The following is a 14240-nucleotide window of genomic DNA, read 5'->3' on the forward strand; positions in this document are numbered from 1 at the left end:
TGGGCTAAGTTGGGACCCCCCTGCAGGGATTGATCTTTCGAAAGCCGTGCCCGCGGTTATGGGCAGATGGGAATTTGTTAATGTCCGGTTGTAGATTACTTGAACTAAACTTAATTAAAATGAATCAACCGTGTGTGTTACCGTGATGGCCCCTTCTCGGCGGAGTCCGGGAAGTGGACACGGTGTTGGAGTTATGCTTGCGCAGGATGTTCCTTTAGCTTCTCGCTCGTGCTTCGCCTTCTCTTCTCGCTCTCTTTTGCGTATAAGTTAGCTACCACATATGCTAGTCGCTTGCTGCAGCTCCACATATTTTGCCTTATCCATTCCTATAAGCTTAAATAGTCTTGATCGCGTGGGTGTGAGATTGCTGAGTCCCTGTGGCTCACAGATACTACAACTCCAGATGCAGGTCCAGGTGTTTCTGCTCCAGTTGACGATTACGAGCTCAAGTGGGAGTTCGACGAGGACTCTCAGCGATACTACGTGTCTTTTCCGGATGATCAGTAGTGGTGCCTAGTTGGGGTAATCGATTCAGGGCCTTGTCGCATGTTGGGGGTCTTTTCTATTTTGGCACCGTAGTCGGGCCATGAGTGATTTGTATGATGGATGTTATTTATGTACTCTGATGTGACATGGCGAGTGTAAGCCAACTATGTTATCTCCCCCTTTTATTATATATTACATGGGATGTTGTAATGATTGCCTGACTTGCGACATTGCTTTCAATGCGGTTATGCCTCTAAGTCGTGCCTCGACACGTGGGAGCTATAGCCGCATCGAGGGCGTTACACCTATTCTGCACAACTCCAAAAGTCCAGAAACTCCACGGAAGTTATTTTTGGAATTAATAAAAAATACTGAGCGAAGGAAATACCAGAGGGGAACCACCCACCATCCACGAGGGTGGGGGCGCACCCCCCCTGCCTCGTGGGCCCCCTGGCAGGCCTCCGGTGCCCATCTTCTGCTATATGAAGTCTTTTACCCTGGAAAAAATCACAAGCAAGCTTTCGGGACGGAACACCGCCGCCACGAGGCGGAACCTTGGCGGAACCAATCTAGGGCTCCGGCGGAGCTGTTCTGCCGGGGAAACACCCCTCCGGGAGGGGGAAATCATCACCATCGTCATCACCAACGATCCTCTCATCAGGAGGGGCTCAATCTCCATCAACATATTCACCAACACCATCTCCCCTAAAACCCTAGTTCATCTCTTGTATCCAATCTTTGTCCCAAAACCTCAGATTGGTACCTGTGGGTTGCTAGTAGTGTTGATTACTCCTTGTAGTTGATGCTAGTTGGTTTATTTGGTGGAAGATCATATGTTCAGATCCTTTATGCATATTAATACCCCTCTGATTATGAACATGAATATGATTTGTGAGTAGTTACGTTTGTTCCTAAGGACATGGGAGAAGTCTTTCTATAAGTAGTCATGTGAATTTGGTATTCGTTCGATATTTTGATGAGATGTATGTTGTTTTTCCTCTAATGGTGTTATGTGAACATCGACTACATGACACTTGACCATAGTTTGGGCCTAGAGTAAGGCATTGGAAAGTAATAAGTAGATGATGGGTTGCTAGAGTGACAAAATCTTAAACCCTAGTTTATGAGTTGCTTCGTAAGGGGCTGATTTGGATCCACATGTTTCATGCTATGGTTAAGTTTACCTTAATACTTTTTTTGTAGTTGCGGATGCTTGCAATAGGGGTTAATCATAAGTGGGATGCTTGTCTAAGAAAGGGCAGTACCCAAGCACCGGTCCACCCACATATCAAATTATCAAAGTAACGAATGCGAATCAATGAGTGTGATGAAAACTAGCTTGACGATAATTCCCATGTGTCCTCGGGAGCGTTTTCCTTCATATAAGAATTTATCCAGGCTTGTCCTTTGCTATAAAAAGGATTGGGCCACCTTGCTGCACCTTATTTACTTTTGTTACTTGTTACCCGTTACGAATTACCTTATCACAAAACTATCTGTTAGCGATAATTTCAGTGCTTGCAGAGAATACCTTACTGAAAACCGCTTGTCATTTCTTTCTGCTCCTCCCTGGGTTCGACACTATTACTTATAGAAAGGACTAAGATAGATCCCCTACACTTGTGGGTCATCAAGACTCTTTCCTAGCGCCGTTGCTAGGGAGTGAAGCGCCTTTGGTAAGGAAAATTTTGTATAGTGTGCTGAAATTTACTGTCACTTGTTACTATGGAAAGTAACCCTTTGAGGGGTTTGTGTGGGGTATCTTCACCCCGACCAGTAGAGCAAAGAGTTGCTCCTCAACCTACTGAACCTACTGAAAATGTTTACGTTGAAATTCCTTCGGGTATGATAGAGAAACTGCTAGCTAATCCTTTTATAGGAGATGGAACATTGCATCCCGATTTGCACCTAATCTATGTGGATGAAGTTTGTGGATTATTTAAGCTTGCAGGTATGCCTGAGGATGTTATTAAGAAGAAGGTCTTCCCTTTATCTTTGAAGGGAAACGCATTGACATGGTTTAGGATATGTGATGATATGGGATCATGGAACTACAACCGGTTGAAATTGGAATTTCATTTATCCTATGCATCTGGTTCATCGGGATCGTAATTATATATATAATTTTTGGCCTCGCGAAGGAGAAAGCATCGCTCAAGTTTGGTGGAAGCTTAAGTCAATGTTATATTCATGCCCCAATCATGAGCTCTCAAGAGAAATTATTATTCAAAAAATTTATGCTTGGCTTTCTCTCAACAATCGCTCCATGCTCGATACTTCTTGTACTGGTTCTTTTATGATGAAGACTATTGAATTCAGATGAGATTTATTGGAAAGAATTAAACGCAACTCTAAAGATTGGGATCTCGACAAAGGTAAGGAGTCAGGTATAACACCTAAGTTTGATTGTGTTAAATCTTTTATGGATACCAATGCTTTTCGTGAATTTAGCACTAAATATGGACTTGACTCAGAGATAGTAGCTTCTTTCTGTGAATCTTTTGCTACTCATGTTGACCTCCCTAAGGAGAAGTGGTTTAAATATAATCCTCCCATTGAAGTAAAAGTAGTTGCACCTACTAAAGTTGAAGAAAAGACTATCACTTATAATGATCCTATTCTTCCTACTACCTATATTGAGAAACCACCTTTCCCTGTTAGGATAAAGGATCATGCTAAAGCTTCAACTGTGGTTCATAAGAGTAATACTAGAACACCTACACCACCTGAGCAAATTAAAGTTGAACCTAGTATTGCTATGGTTAAAGATCTCTTGGCTGATAATATTGATGGGCATGTTATTTACTTATGTGATGAAGCTGCTAGAATTGCTAGACCAGATACTAAGAATATACATAGACCTGTTGTAAGCATGCCTGTTATTTCTATTAAAATAGGAGATCATTGTTATCATGGCTTATGTGATACGGGTGCTAGTGCAAGTGCAATACCTCATTCCTTATACAAAGAAATTATGCATGATATTGCACCTGCTGAGATAGAAGAAATTGATGTTACAATTAAGCTTGCCAATAGAGATACTATTTCACCAGTTGGGATTGTTAGAGATGTTGAAGTCTTGTGTGGGAAAGTTAAATATCCTGCTGATTTTCTTGTTCTTGGTTCCCCACAAGATGACTTTTGTCCCATTATATTTGGTAGACCCTTCTTGAATACTGTTAATGCTAGGATAGATTGCGAAAAGGATATTGTTACGATTGGTTTAGGGGATATGTCTCATGACTTTAATTTTGCTAAATTTCGTAGACAACCCCATGATAAAGAATTGCCTAGTAAGGATGAAATTATTGGTCTTGCTTCTATTGTCGTGCCTCCTAATGATCCTTTAGAACAATATTTGCTAGACCATGAAAATGATATGTTTATGAATGAAAGAAGGGAGATAGATGAAGTATTCTTTAAACAGGGACCTATTTTGAAACACAACTTGCCTGTTGAAATTCTAGGGGATCCTCCACCACCCAAGGGTGATCCCGTGTTTGAGCTTAAACCACTACCTGATACTCTTAAATATGCTTATCTTGATGAAAATAAGATATATCTTGTTATTATTAGTGCTAACCTTTCAGAGCAGGAAGAGGAGAAATTATTGAAAACTCTGAAGAAGCACCGTGCTGCTATTGGATATACTCTTGATGATCTTAAGGGCATTAGTCCCACTCTATGCCAACACAAAATAAAATTGGAGAAAGATGCCAAACCAGTTGTTGATCACCAACGACGGTTAAATCCTAAGATGAAAGAAGTGGTAAGAAAAGAAATACTAAAGCTCCTGGAGGTAGGTATAATTTATCCCGTTGCTGATAGTCAGTGGGTAAGTCATGTCCATTGTGTCCCTAAGAATGGAGGTATTACTGTCGTTCCTAATGATAAATATGAATTGATCTCGCAAACAATTGTTAAAGGTTATATGATGGTAATTGATTTCCGCAAATTAAATAAAGCTACTAAAAAAGATCATTACCCTTTGCCTTTTATAGATCAAATGCTAGAAAGATTATCCAAACATACACATTTCTGCTTTCTAGATGGTTACTCTGGTTTCTCTCAAATACCTGTGTCAAAAGTGGATCAAGAAAAGACCACTTTTACTTGCCCTTTCGGTACCTTTGCTTACAGACGTATGCCTTTTGGTTTATGTAATGCACCCGCTACCTTTCAAAGATGCATGATGGCTATATTCTCTGACTTTTGTGAAAAGATAGTTGAGGTTTTCATGGATGATTTCTCCGTTTATGGATCTTCTTTTGATGATTGCTTGAGCAACCTTGATCGAGTTTTGCAAAGATGTGAAGAAACTAATCTTGTCTTGAATTGGGAAAATGCCACTTTATGGTTAATGAAGGCATTGTCTTGGGGCATAAAATTTCTGAAAGAGGTATTGAAGTTGATAAAGCCAAAGTTGATGCTATTGAAAAGATGTCGTGTCCTAAAGACATTAAAGGTATAAGAAGTTTCCTTGGTCATGCCGGTTTTTATAGGAGGTTTATCAAGGACTTCTCTAAAATTTCTAGGCCTCTGACTAATCTCTTACAAAAAGATATTCCTTTTGCCTTCGATGATGATTGTGTGGAAGCATTTGAAATACTTAAGAAAGCTTTGATTTCTGCACCTATTGTTCAGCCCCCTGATTGGAATTTACCCTTTGAAATTATGTGCGATGCTAGTGATTATGCCGTAGGTCCTGTTCTAGGACAAAGAGTTGATAAGAAACTAAATGTTATTCAATATGCTAGTAAAACTCTAGACAGTGCCTAGAGAAATTATGCTACTAGTGAAAAAGAATTTTTAGCAGTTGTATTTCCTTGTGATAAGTTTAAACCTTATATCGTTGACTCTAAAGTGACTGTTCACACTGATCATGCTGCTATTAAATATCTTATGGAAAAGAAAGATGCTAAACCTATACGTATTAGATGGGTAATCCTACTATAAGAATTTGATTTGCATAGTATTGATAGAAAGGGAGTTGAGAACCCCGTTGCAGACAACTTGTCCATGTTAGAGAATGTTCTTGATGACCCAGTACCTATTGATGATAGCTTTCCTGATGAACAATTGGATGTCATAAATGCTGCTCGCACTGCTCCATGGTATGCTGATTATGCTAATTACATTGTTACTAAATTTATACCACCTAGTTTCACGTACCAGCAAAAGAAAAAGTTTTTCTATGATTTAAGACATTACTTCTGGGATGACCCACACCTTTATAAAGGAGTAGATGGCGTTATTAGACGTTGTGTACCTGAGCATGAATAGGAACAGATCCTACGCAAGTGTCACTCCGAGGCTTATGGAGGACACCACGCTCGAGATAGAACTACGCATAAGGTATTGCAATCCGGTTTTTATTGGCCTACTCTCTTCAAGGATGTCCGTAAGTTTGTCTTGTCTTGCGATGAATGCCAAAGAATTGGTAATATTAGTAGACGTCAAGAAATGCCTATGAACTATTCACTTGTTATTGAACCATTTGATGTTTGGGGCTTTGATTATATGGGACCGTTTCCTTCCTCTAATGGGTATACACATATTTTAGTTGCTATTGATTACGTTACTAAGTGGGTAGAAGCTGTTCCAACTAGTAGTTCTGATCATAGCACCTCTATTAAGATGCTTAAAGAAGTTTTTCCGAGGTTTGGAGTCCCTAGATACCTAATGACTGATGGTGGTTCACATTTTATTCATGGTGCTTTTCGTAAAATGCTTGCTAAGTGATACGTCCATTTTGCATCATGCTTTTATATCGATATTTATTGCATTATGGCCTGTTATTACACGTTATGTCACAATACTTATGGCTATTCTCTCTTATTTTACAAGGTTTATCATGAAGAGGGAGAATGCCGGCAGCCGGGATTCTGGGCTGGAAAAGGAGCAAATATTGGAAACCTATTCTACACAGCTCCAAAAGTTCTGAAACTCCACGAAAGTCATTTTTGGAATTACTAATAATTATTGAGCAAAGAAAGTACTAGAGGGGGCCCACACCCTAGCCAGGAGGGCGGGGGCGCCCCCCTATTGGGCGTGCCCCCTGTCTCCTAGGCCCCCTGGTGGCCCTCCGGTGCCCATCTTCTGCTATATGAAGGCTTTTACCCTGGAAAAAAATCATAAGCCATCTTACGGGACGAAACTCCGCCATCACGAGGCGGAACCTTGGCGGAACCAATCTAGGGCTCCGGCGGAGCTGTTCTGCCGGGAAACTTCCCTCCGGGAGGGGGAAATCATCACCATCGTCATCACCAACGATCCTCTCATCAGGAGGGGGTCAATCTCCATCAACATCTTCACCAGCACCATCTCCTCTCAAAACCCTAGTTCATCTCTTGTATCCAATCTTGTATCAAAACCATAAATTGGTACATGTGGGTTGCTAGTAGTGTTGATTACTCCTTGTAGTTGATGCTAATTGGTTTACTTGGTGGAAGATCATATGTTCAGATCCTTAATGCATATTAATACTCCTCTGATCATGAACATGAATATGCTTTGTGAGTAGTTACGTTTGTTCCTGGGGACAAGGGTGAAGTCTTGCTATTAGTAGTCATGTGAATTTGGTATTCGTTCGATATTTTGATAAGATGTTTGTTGTCTCTCCTCTAGTGGTGTTATGTGAACGCCGACTACATGACACTTCACCATTATTTGGGCCTAGAGGAAGGCATTGGGAAGTAATAAGTAGATGATGGGTTGCTAGAGTGACAGAAGCTTAAACCCTAGTTTATGTGTTGCTTCGTAAGGGGCTGATTTGGATCCACTAGTTTCATGCTATGGTTAGGTTTACCTTAATACTTCTTTTGTAGTTGTGGATGCTTGCAATAGGGGTTAATCATAAGTGGGATGCTTGTCCAAGAAAGGGCAGTACCCAAGCACTGGTCCACCCACATATCAAATTATCAAAGTAACGAACGCGAATCATATGAGCGTGACGAAACTAGCTTGACAATGATTCACATGTGTCCTCGGGAGCGCTTTTCTCATTATAAGAAATTGTCCAGGCTTGTCCTTTGATACAAAAAGGATTGGGCCACCTTGCTGCACTTTATTTACTTTCATTGCTTGTTACCCGTTACAAATTATCTTATCACAAAACTATCGGTTACCTACAATTTCAGTGCTTGCAGAGAATACCTTACCGAAAACCGCTTATCATTTCCTTCTGCTCCTTGTTGGGTTCGACACTCTTACTTATCGAAAGGACTGCAATAGATCCTCTATACTTGTGGGTCATCAACACTCTTTTCTGGCGCCGTTGCCGGGGAGTGAAGCGCCTTTGGTGAGTGAAACTTGGTAAGGAAACATTTATATAGTGTGCTGAAATTTTCTGCCACTTGTTACTATGGAAACTAATCCTTTGAGGGGCTTGTTCGGGGCATCTTCGCCCCGACCAGTAGAGCAAACTGTTGCTCCTCAACCTACTAAACCTATTTGAAATATTTACTTTGAAATTCCTTCGGGTATGATAGAGAAACTGCTAGCTAATCCCTTTGGAGGAGATGGAACATTGCATCCCAATTACACCTTATCTATGTGGATGAAGTTTGTGGATAATTTAAGCTTGCAGGTATACCCAATGATGTTCTTAAGAGGAAGGTCTTCCCTTTATCTTTGAAGGGAGATGCATTGACATGGTATAGGCTATGTGATGATACGGGATCTTGGAACTATAAACGATTGAAATTGGAATTTCACCAGAAGTTCCATCATATGCATCTTGTTCATCGTGATCGTAATTATATATATAATTTTTGGCCTCGCGAAGGAGAAAGTATCTCTCAAGCTTGAGTGAGGCTTAAGTCAATGTTATATTCATGCCCCAATCATGAGCTCTCAAGAGAAATGATTATTCAAAAAATTTATGCTCGAATTTCTCTCAATGATCGCACCATGCTCGATACTTCCTGTGCTGGTTCTTATATGCTAAAGACTACTGAATTCAAGTGGGATTTATTGGAAAGAATTAAACGCAACTCTGAAGATTGGGGTTCCGACGATGGTAAGGAGTCAGGTATGACACCTAAGTTTGATTGTGTTAAATCTTTTATGGATACCAATGCTTTTCGTGGATTTAGCGCTAAATATGGACTTGACTCTGAGATAGTAGCTTCTTTCTGTGAATCTTTTGCTACTCACGTTGATCTCCCTAAGGAGAAGTGGTTTAAATATAATCCTCCCACTGAAGTAAAAGTAGGTGCACCTATTACTGTTGAAGAAAAGACTATCACTTATAATGATCCTATTGTTCCTACTACTTATGTTGAGAAACCACCTTTTCCTGTTAGAATAAAGGATCATGCTAAAGCTTCAACTGTGGTTCATAAGAGTAATATTAGAACATATACACCTCCTGAGAAAATTAAAGTTGAACCTAGTATTGCTATGGTTAAAGATCTCTTGGCTGATAATATTGATGGGCATGTTATTTATTTCTGTGATGAAGCTGCTAATATTGCTAAACCCGATGCTAAGATACATAGACCTGTTGTAGGCATGCCTATTATTTCTGTTAAAATAGGAGATCATTGTTATCATGGCTTATGTGATATGGGTGCTAGTTCTAGTGCAATACATTTTTCCTTATATAATGAAATTATGCATGATATTGCACCCGCTAAGTTGGAAGATATTGATGTTACTATTAAGCTTGCCAATAGAGATACTATTACACCATTTGGGATTGTTAGAGATGTTGAAGTCTTGTGTGGGAAAGTTAAATATCCTACTGATTTTCTTGTTCTTGGTTCCCCACAAGATGACTTTTGTCCCATCATATTTGGTAGACCCTTCTTGAATACTGTTAATGCTAAGATTGATTGCAAAAAGGATGTCGTTACAATTGGCTTAGGGGATATGGAACATGAGTTTAATTTTGCTAAGTTCCGTAGACAACCTCATGATAAAGAATTACCTAGTAAGGATGAAATTATTGGTCTTGCTTCTATTGTCGTGCCTCCTACTGATCCGTTAGAACAATATTTGCTAGACCCTGAAAATGATATGTTTATGAATGAAAGAAGGGAAATAGATGAAGTATTCCTTCAACAGGGTCCTATTCTGAAACACAACTTGCCTGTTGAAATCCTAGGGGATCCCCCTCCACCCAAGGGTGATCCCATGTTTGAGCTCAAACCTTTGCCTGATAATCTTAAATATGCTTATCTTGATGAAAAGAAGATATATCCTGTTATTATTAGTGCTAACCTTTCAGAGCAGGAAGAGGAAAGATTATTGAAAACTCTGAAGAAGCACCGTACTACTATTGGATATACTCTGGATGATCTTAAGGGCATTAGTCCCACTCTATGCCAACACAAAATTAAATTGGACGAAGGTTCAAAACCAGTTAGAGATCATCAATGATGGTTAAATCCTAAGATGAAAGAAGTGGTAAGAAAGGAGATACTAAAGCTCCTTGAGACAGATATAATTTATTCCGTTGCTGATAGTGATTGGGTAAGCCCTGTCCATTGCGTCCCTAAGAAGGGAGGTATTACTGTCGTTCCTAATGATAAAGATGAATTGATTCCGCAAAGAATTATTACAGGTTATATGATGGTAATTGATTTCCATAAATTAAATAAAGCTACTAAGAAAGATCATTACCGTTTACCTTTTATTGATCAAATTCTAGAAAGACTATCCAAACACACACATTTCTGCTTTCTAGATGGTTATTCTGGTTTCTCTCAAATACCTGTGTCAGCGGAAGATCAATCAAATACTACTTTTACTTGCCCTTTCGGTACTTTTGCTTATAGACGTATGCCTTTTGGTTTATGTAATGCACCTGCTACCTTTCAAAGATGCATGATGGCTATATTCTCTGACTTTTGTGAAAAGATTTGTGAGGTATTCATGGATGACTTCTCCGTTTATGGATCCTCTTTTGATGATTGCTTGAGCAACCTTGATCGAGTTTTGCAGAGATGTGAAGACACTAGTCTCGTCTTGAATTGGGAAAAGTGCCACTTTATGGTTAATGAAGGCATTGTCTTGGGGCATAAAATTTCTGAAAGAGGTATTGAAGTTGATAAAGCTAAAGTTGATGCTATTGAAAAGATGCCATGTCCCAAGGACATTAAAGGTATAAGAAGTTTCCTTGGTCATGTCGGTTTTTATAGGAGGTTCATTAAGGACTTTTGTAAAATCTCTAGGCCTCTGACTAATTCAGTGCAAAAAGATATTCCTTTTGTCTTTGATGATGATTGTGTAGAAGCATTTGAAATACTTAAGAAAGCTCTGATCACTACACCTATTGTTCAGCCACCTGATTGGAATTTACCCTTTGAAATTATGTGTGATGCTAGTGATTATGATGTAGGTGTTGTTCTAGGGCGAAGAGTTGATAAGAAATTAAATGTTATCCAGTATGCTAGTAAAACTCTTGATACTGCCCAGAGAAATTATGCTACCAGTGAAAAAGAATTCTTAGCGGTTGTATTTGCATGTGATAAGTTCAGACCTTATATTGTTGATTCTAAAGTTACTATTCACACTGATCATGCTGCTATTGAATATCTTATGGAAAAGAAAGATGCTAAACCGAGACTTATTAGATGGGTTCTCTTGCTCCAAGAATTTGATTTGCATATTATTGATAGAAAGGGAGCTGAGAACCCCGTTGCAGACAACTTGTCTAGGCTAGAGAATGTTCTTGATGAACCACTACCTATTGATGATAGCTTTCCTGATGAACGATTAGCGGTCATTAATGCCTCTCGTACTGCTCCTTGGTATGCTGATTATGCTAATTACATTTTTGCTAAATTTATACCACCTAGTTTCACATACCAGTAAAAGAAAAAGTTCTTTTATGATTTAAGACATTACTTCTGGGATGACCCACACCTTTATAAAGAAGGAGTAGATGGTGTTATTAGACGTTGAGTACCTGAGCGTGAACAGGAACAGATCCTACGCAAGTGTCACACCGAACCATATGGAGGACACCATGCTGGAGATAAAACTGCACATAAGGTATTGCAATCCGGTTTCTATTGGCCTACTCTCTTCAAAGATGCCCGTAAGTTTGTCTTGTCTTGTGATGAATGCCAAAGAATTGGTAATACTAGTAGACATCAAGAAATGCCTATGAATTATTCCCTTGTTATTGAACCATTTGATGTGTGGGGATTTGATTATATGGGACCTTTTCCTACCTCTAATGGATATACTCATATTTTAGTTGCTCTTGATTATGTTACTAAGTGGGTAGAAGCTATTCCAACTAGTAGTGCCGATCATAACACCTCTATTAAGATGCTTAAATAAGTTATTTTTCCGAGGTTTAGAGTCCCTAGATATCTCATAACTGATGGTGGTTCACATTTTATTCATGGTGCTTTTCGTAAAATGCTTGCTAAGTATGATGTTAATCATAGAATTGCATCTCCATACCACCCACAGTCTAGTGGTCAAGTAGAGTTGATTAATAGATAGCTCAAATTAATATTGCAAAAGACTGCCAATAGATCTAGAAAGAATTGGTCCAAGAAACTTGATGATGCATTATGGGCCTGTAGAACTGCATATAAAAATCATATGGGTATGTCTCCGTATAAGATGGTATATGGAAAAAGCATGTCACTTACCTCTCGAACTTGAACATAAGGCATATTGGGCTATTAAAGAGCTCAATTATGATTTCAAACTTGCCGGTGAAAAGAGGTTATTTGTGTTGGAAATATGCCCTAGAGGCAATAATAAAATGGTTATTATTATATTTCCTTGTTCATGATAATTGTCTATTGTTCATGGTATAATTGTGTTATCCGGAAATCGTAATACGTGTGTGAATATATAGACCACAACACGTCCCTAGTAAGCCTCTAGTTGACTAGCTCGTTGATCAACACATAATCATGGTTTCCTGACTATGTACATTGGATGTCATTGATAACGGGATCACATCATTAGGAGAATGATGTGATGGACAAGACCCAATCCTAAGCGTAGCACAAAGATCGTGTAGTTTGTTTTGCTAGAGCTTTTCCAAATGTCAAGTATCATTTCCTTAGACCATGAGATTGTGCAACTCCCGGATACCGTAGGAGTGCTTTGGGTGTGCCAAACGTCACAACATAACTGGGTGACTATAAAGGTGCACTACGGGTATCTCCAAAAGTGTCTGTTGGGTTGGCACGAATCGAGACTGGGATTTGTCACTCCGTATGACGGAGAGGTATCTCTGGGCCCACTCGGTAATGCATCATCATAATGAGCTCAATGTGACCAAGTTTCTGGTCACGGGATCATGCATTACGGTACGAGTAAAGTGACTTGCCAGTAATGAGATTAAACGAGGTATTGGGATACCGACGATCGAATCTCGGGAAAGTAACATACCGATTGACAAAGGGAATTGTATACGGGATTGATTGAATCCACGACATCATGGTTCATCCGATGAGATCATCGAGGAGCATGTGGGAGCCAACATGGGTATCCAGATCCCGCTGTTGGTTATTGACCGGAGAGTCGTCTCGGTCATGTCTGCATGTCTCCCGAACCCGTAGGGTCTACACACTTAAGGTTCGGTGACGCTAGGGTTGTTGAGATATTAGTATGCGGTAACTCGAAAGTTGTTCGGAGTCCCGGATGAGATCCCGGACGTCACGAGGAGTTCCGGAATGGTCCGGAGGTGAAGAATTATATATAGGAAGTCCAGTTTCGGCTATCGGGAAAGTTTCGGGGGTCACCGGTATTGTACCGGGACCACCGGAAGGGTCCCGGGGGTCCACCGGGTGGGGCCACCTATCCCGGAGAGCCCCATGGGCTGAAGTGGGAGGGGAACCAGTCCCCGGTGGGCTGGTGCGCCCCCCATGGGCCCCCCTGCGCCTAGGGTTGGAAACCCTAGGGGTGGGGGGCGCCCCACATGGCTTGGGGGGCAAGCCAACCCCTTGGCCGCCGCCCCCCTTGGAGATTGGATCTCCTAGGGCCGGCGCCCCCCCTAGGGGCCCTATATAAAGAGGGGGAGGGAGGGCAGCCGCACCCAAGTCCCTGGCGCCTCCCTCTACCCACGCACCACCTCTCCCTCTCATTGAAGCTTGTTGAAGCCCTGCCGAGATCACCGCTGCATCCACCACCACGCCATCGTGCTGCTGGATCTCCATCAACCTCTCCTTCCCCCTTGCTGGATCAAGAAGGAGGAGACGTCTTCCCAACCGTACGTGTGTTGAACGTGGAGGTGCCGTCCGTTCGGCGCTAGGATCTCCGGTGATTTGGATCACGACGAGTACGACTCCCTCAACCCCGTTCTCTTGAACGCTTCCGCGCGTGATCTACAAGGGTATGTAGATGCACTCCTCTCTCTCGTTGCTAGATGACTCCATAGGTTGATCTTGGTGAAGCGTAGAATTTTTTTATTTTCTGCAACGTTCCCCAACAGTGGTATCAGATCTAGGTCTATGCGTAGTTTCTATGCACGAGTAGAACACAAATTTGTTGTGGGCGTAGATGTTGTCAATTTTCTTGCCACTACTAGTCTTATCTTGCTTTGGCGGTATCGTGGGATGAAGCGGCCCGGACCGACCTTACACGTACGCTTAGGTGAGACAGGTTCCACCGACTGACATGCACTAGTTGCATAAGCTGGCTAGCGGGTGTCTATCTCTCCCACTTTAGTTGGAGCGGATTCGATGAAAATGGTCCTTATGAAGGGTAAATAGAAATTGGCATATCACGTTGTGGCTTTTACGTAGGTAAGAAATGTTCTTGCTAGAACCCTATTG

Source organism: Triticum aestivum, chromosome 3B, assembly GCF_018294505.1.
Source record: "Triticum aestivum cultivar Chinese Spring chromosome 3B, IWGSC CS RefSeq v2.1, whole genome shotgun sequence".
NCBI classification, from domain to species: domain Eukaryota; kingdom Viridiplantae; phylum Streptophyta; class Magnoliopsida; order Poales; family Poaceae; genus Triticum; species Triticum aestivum.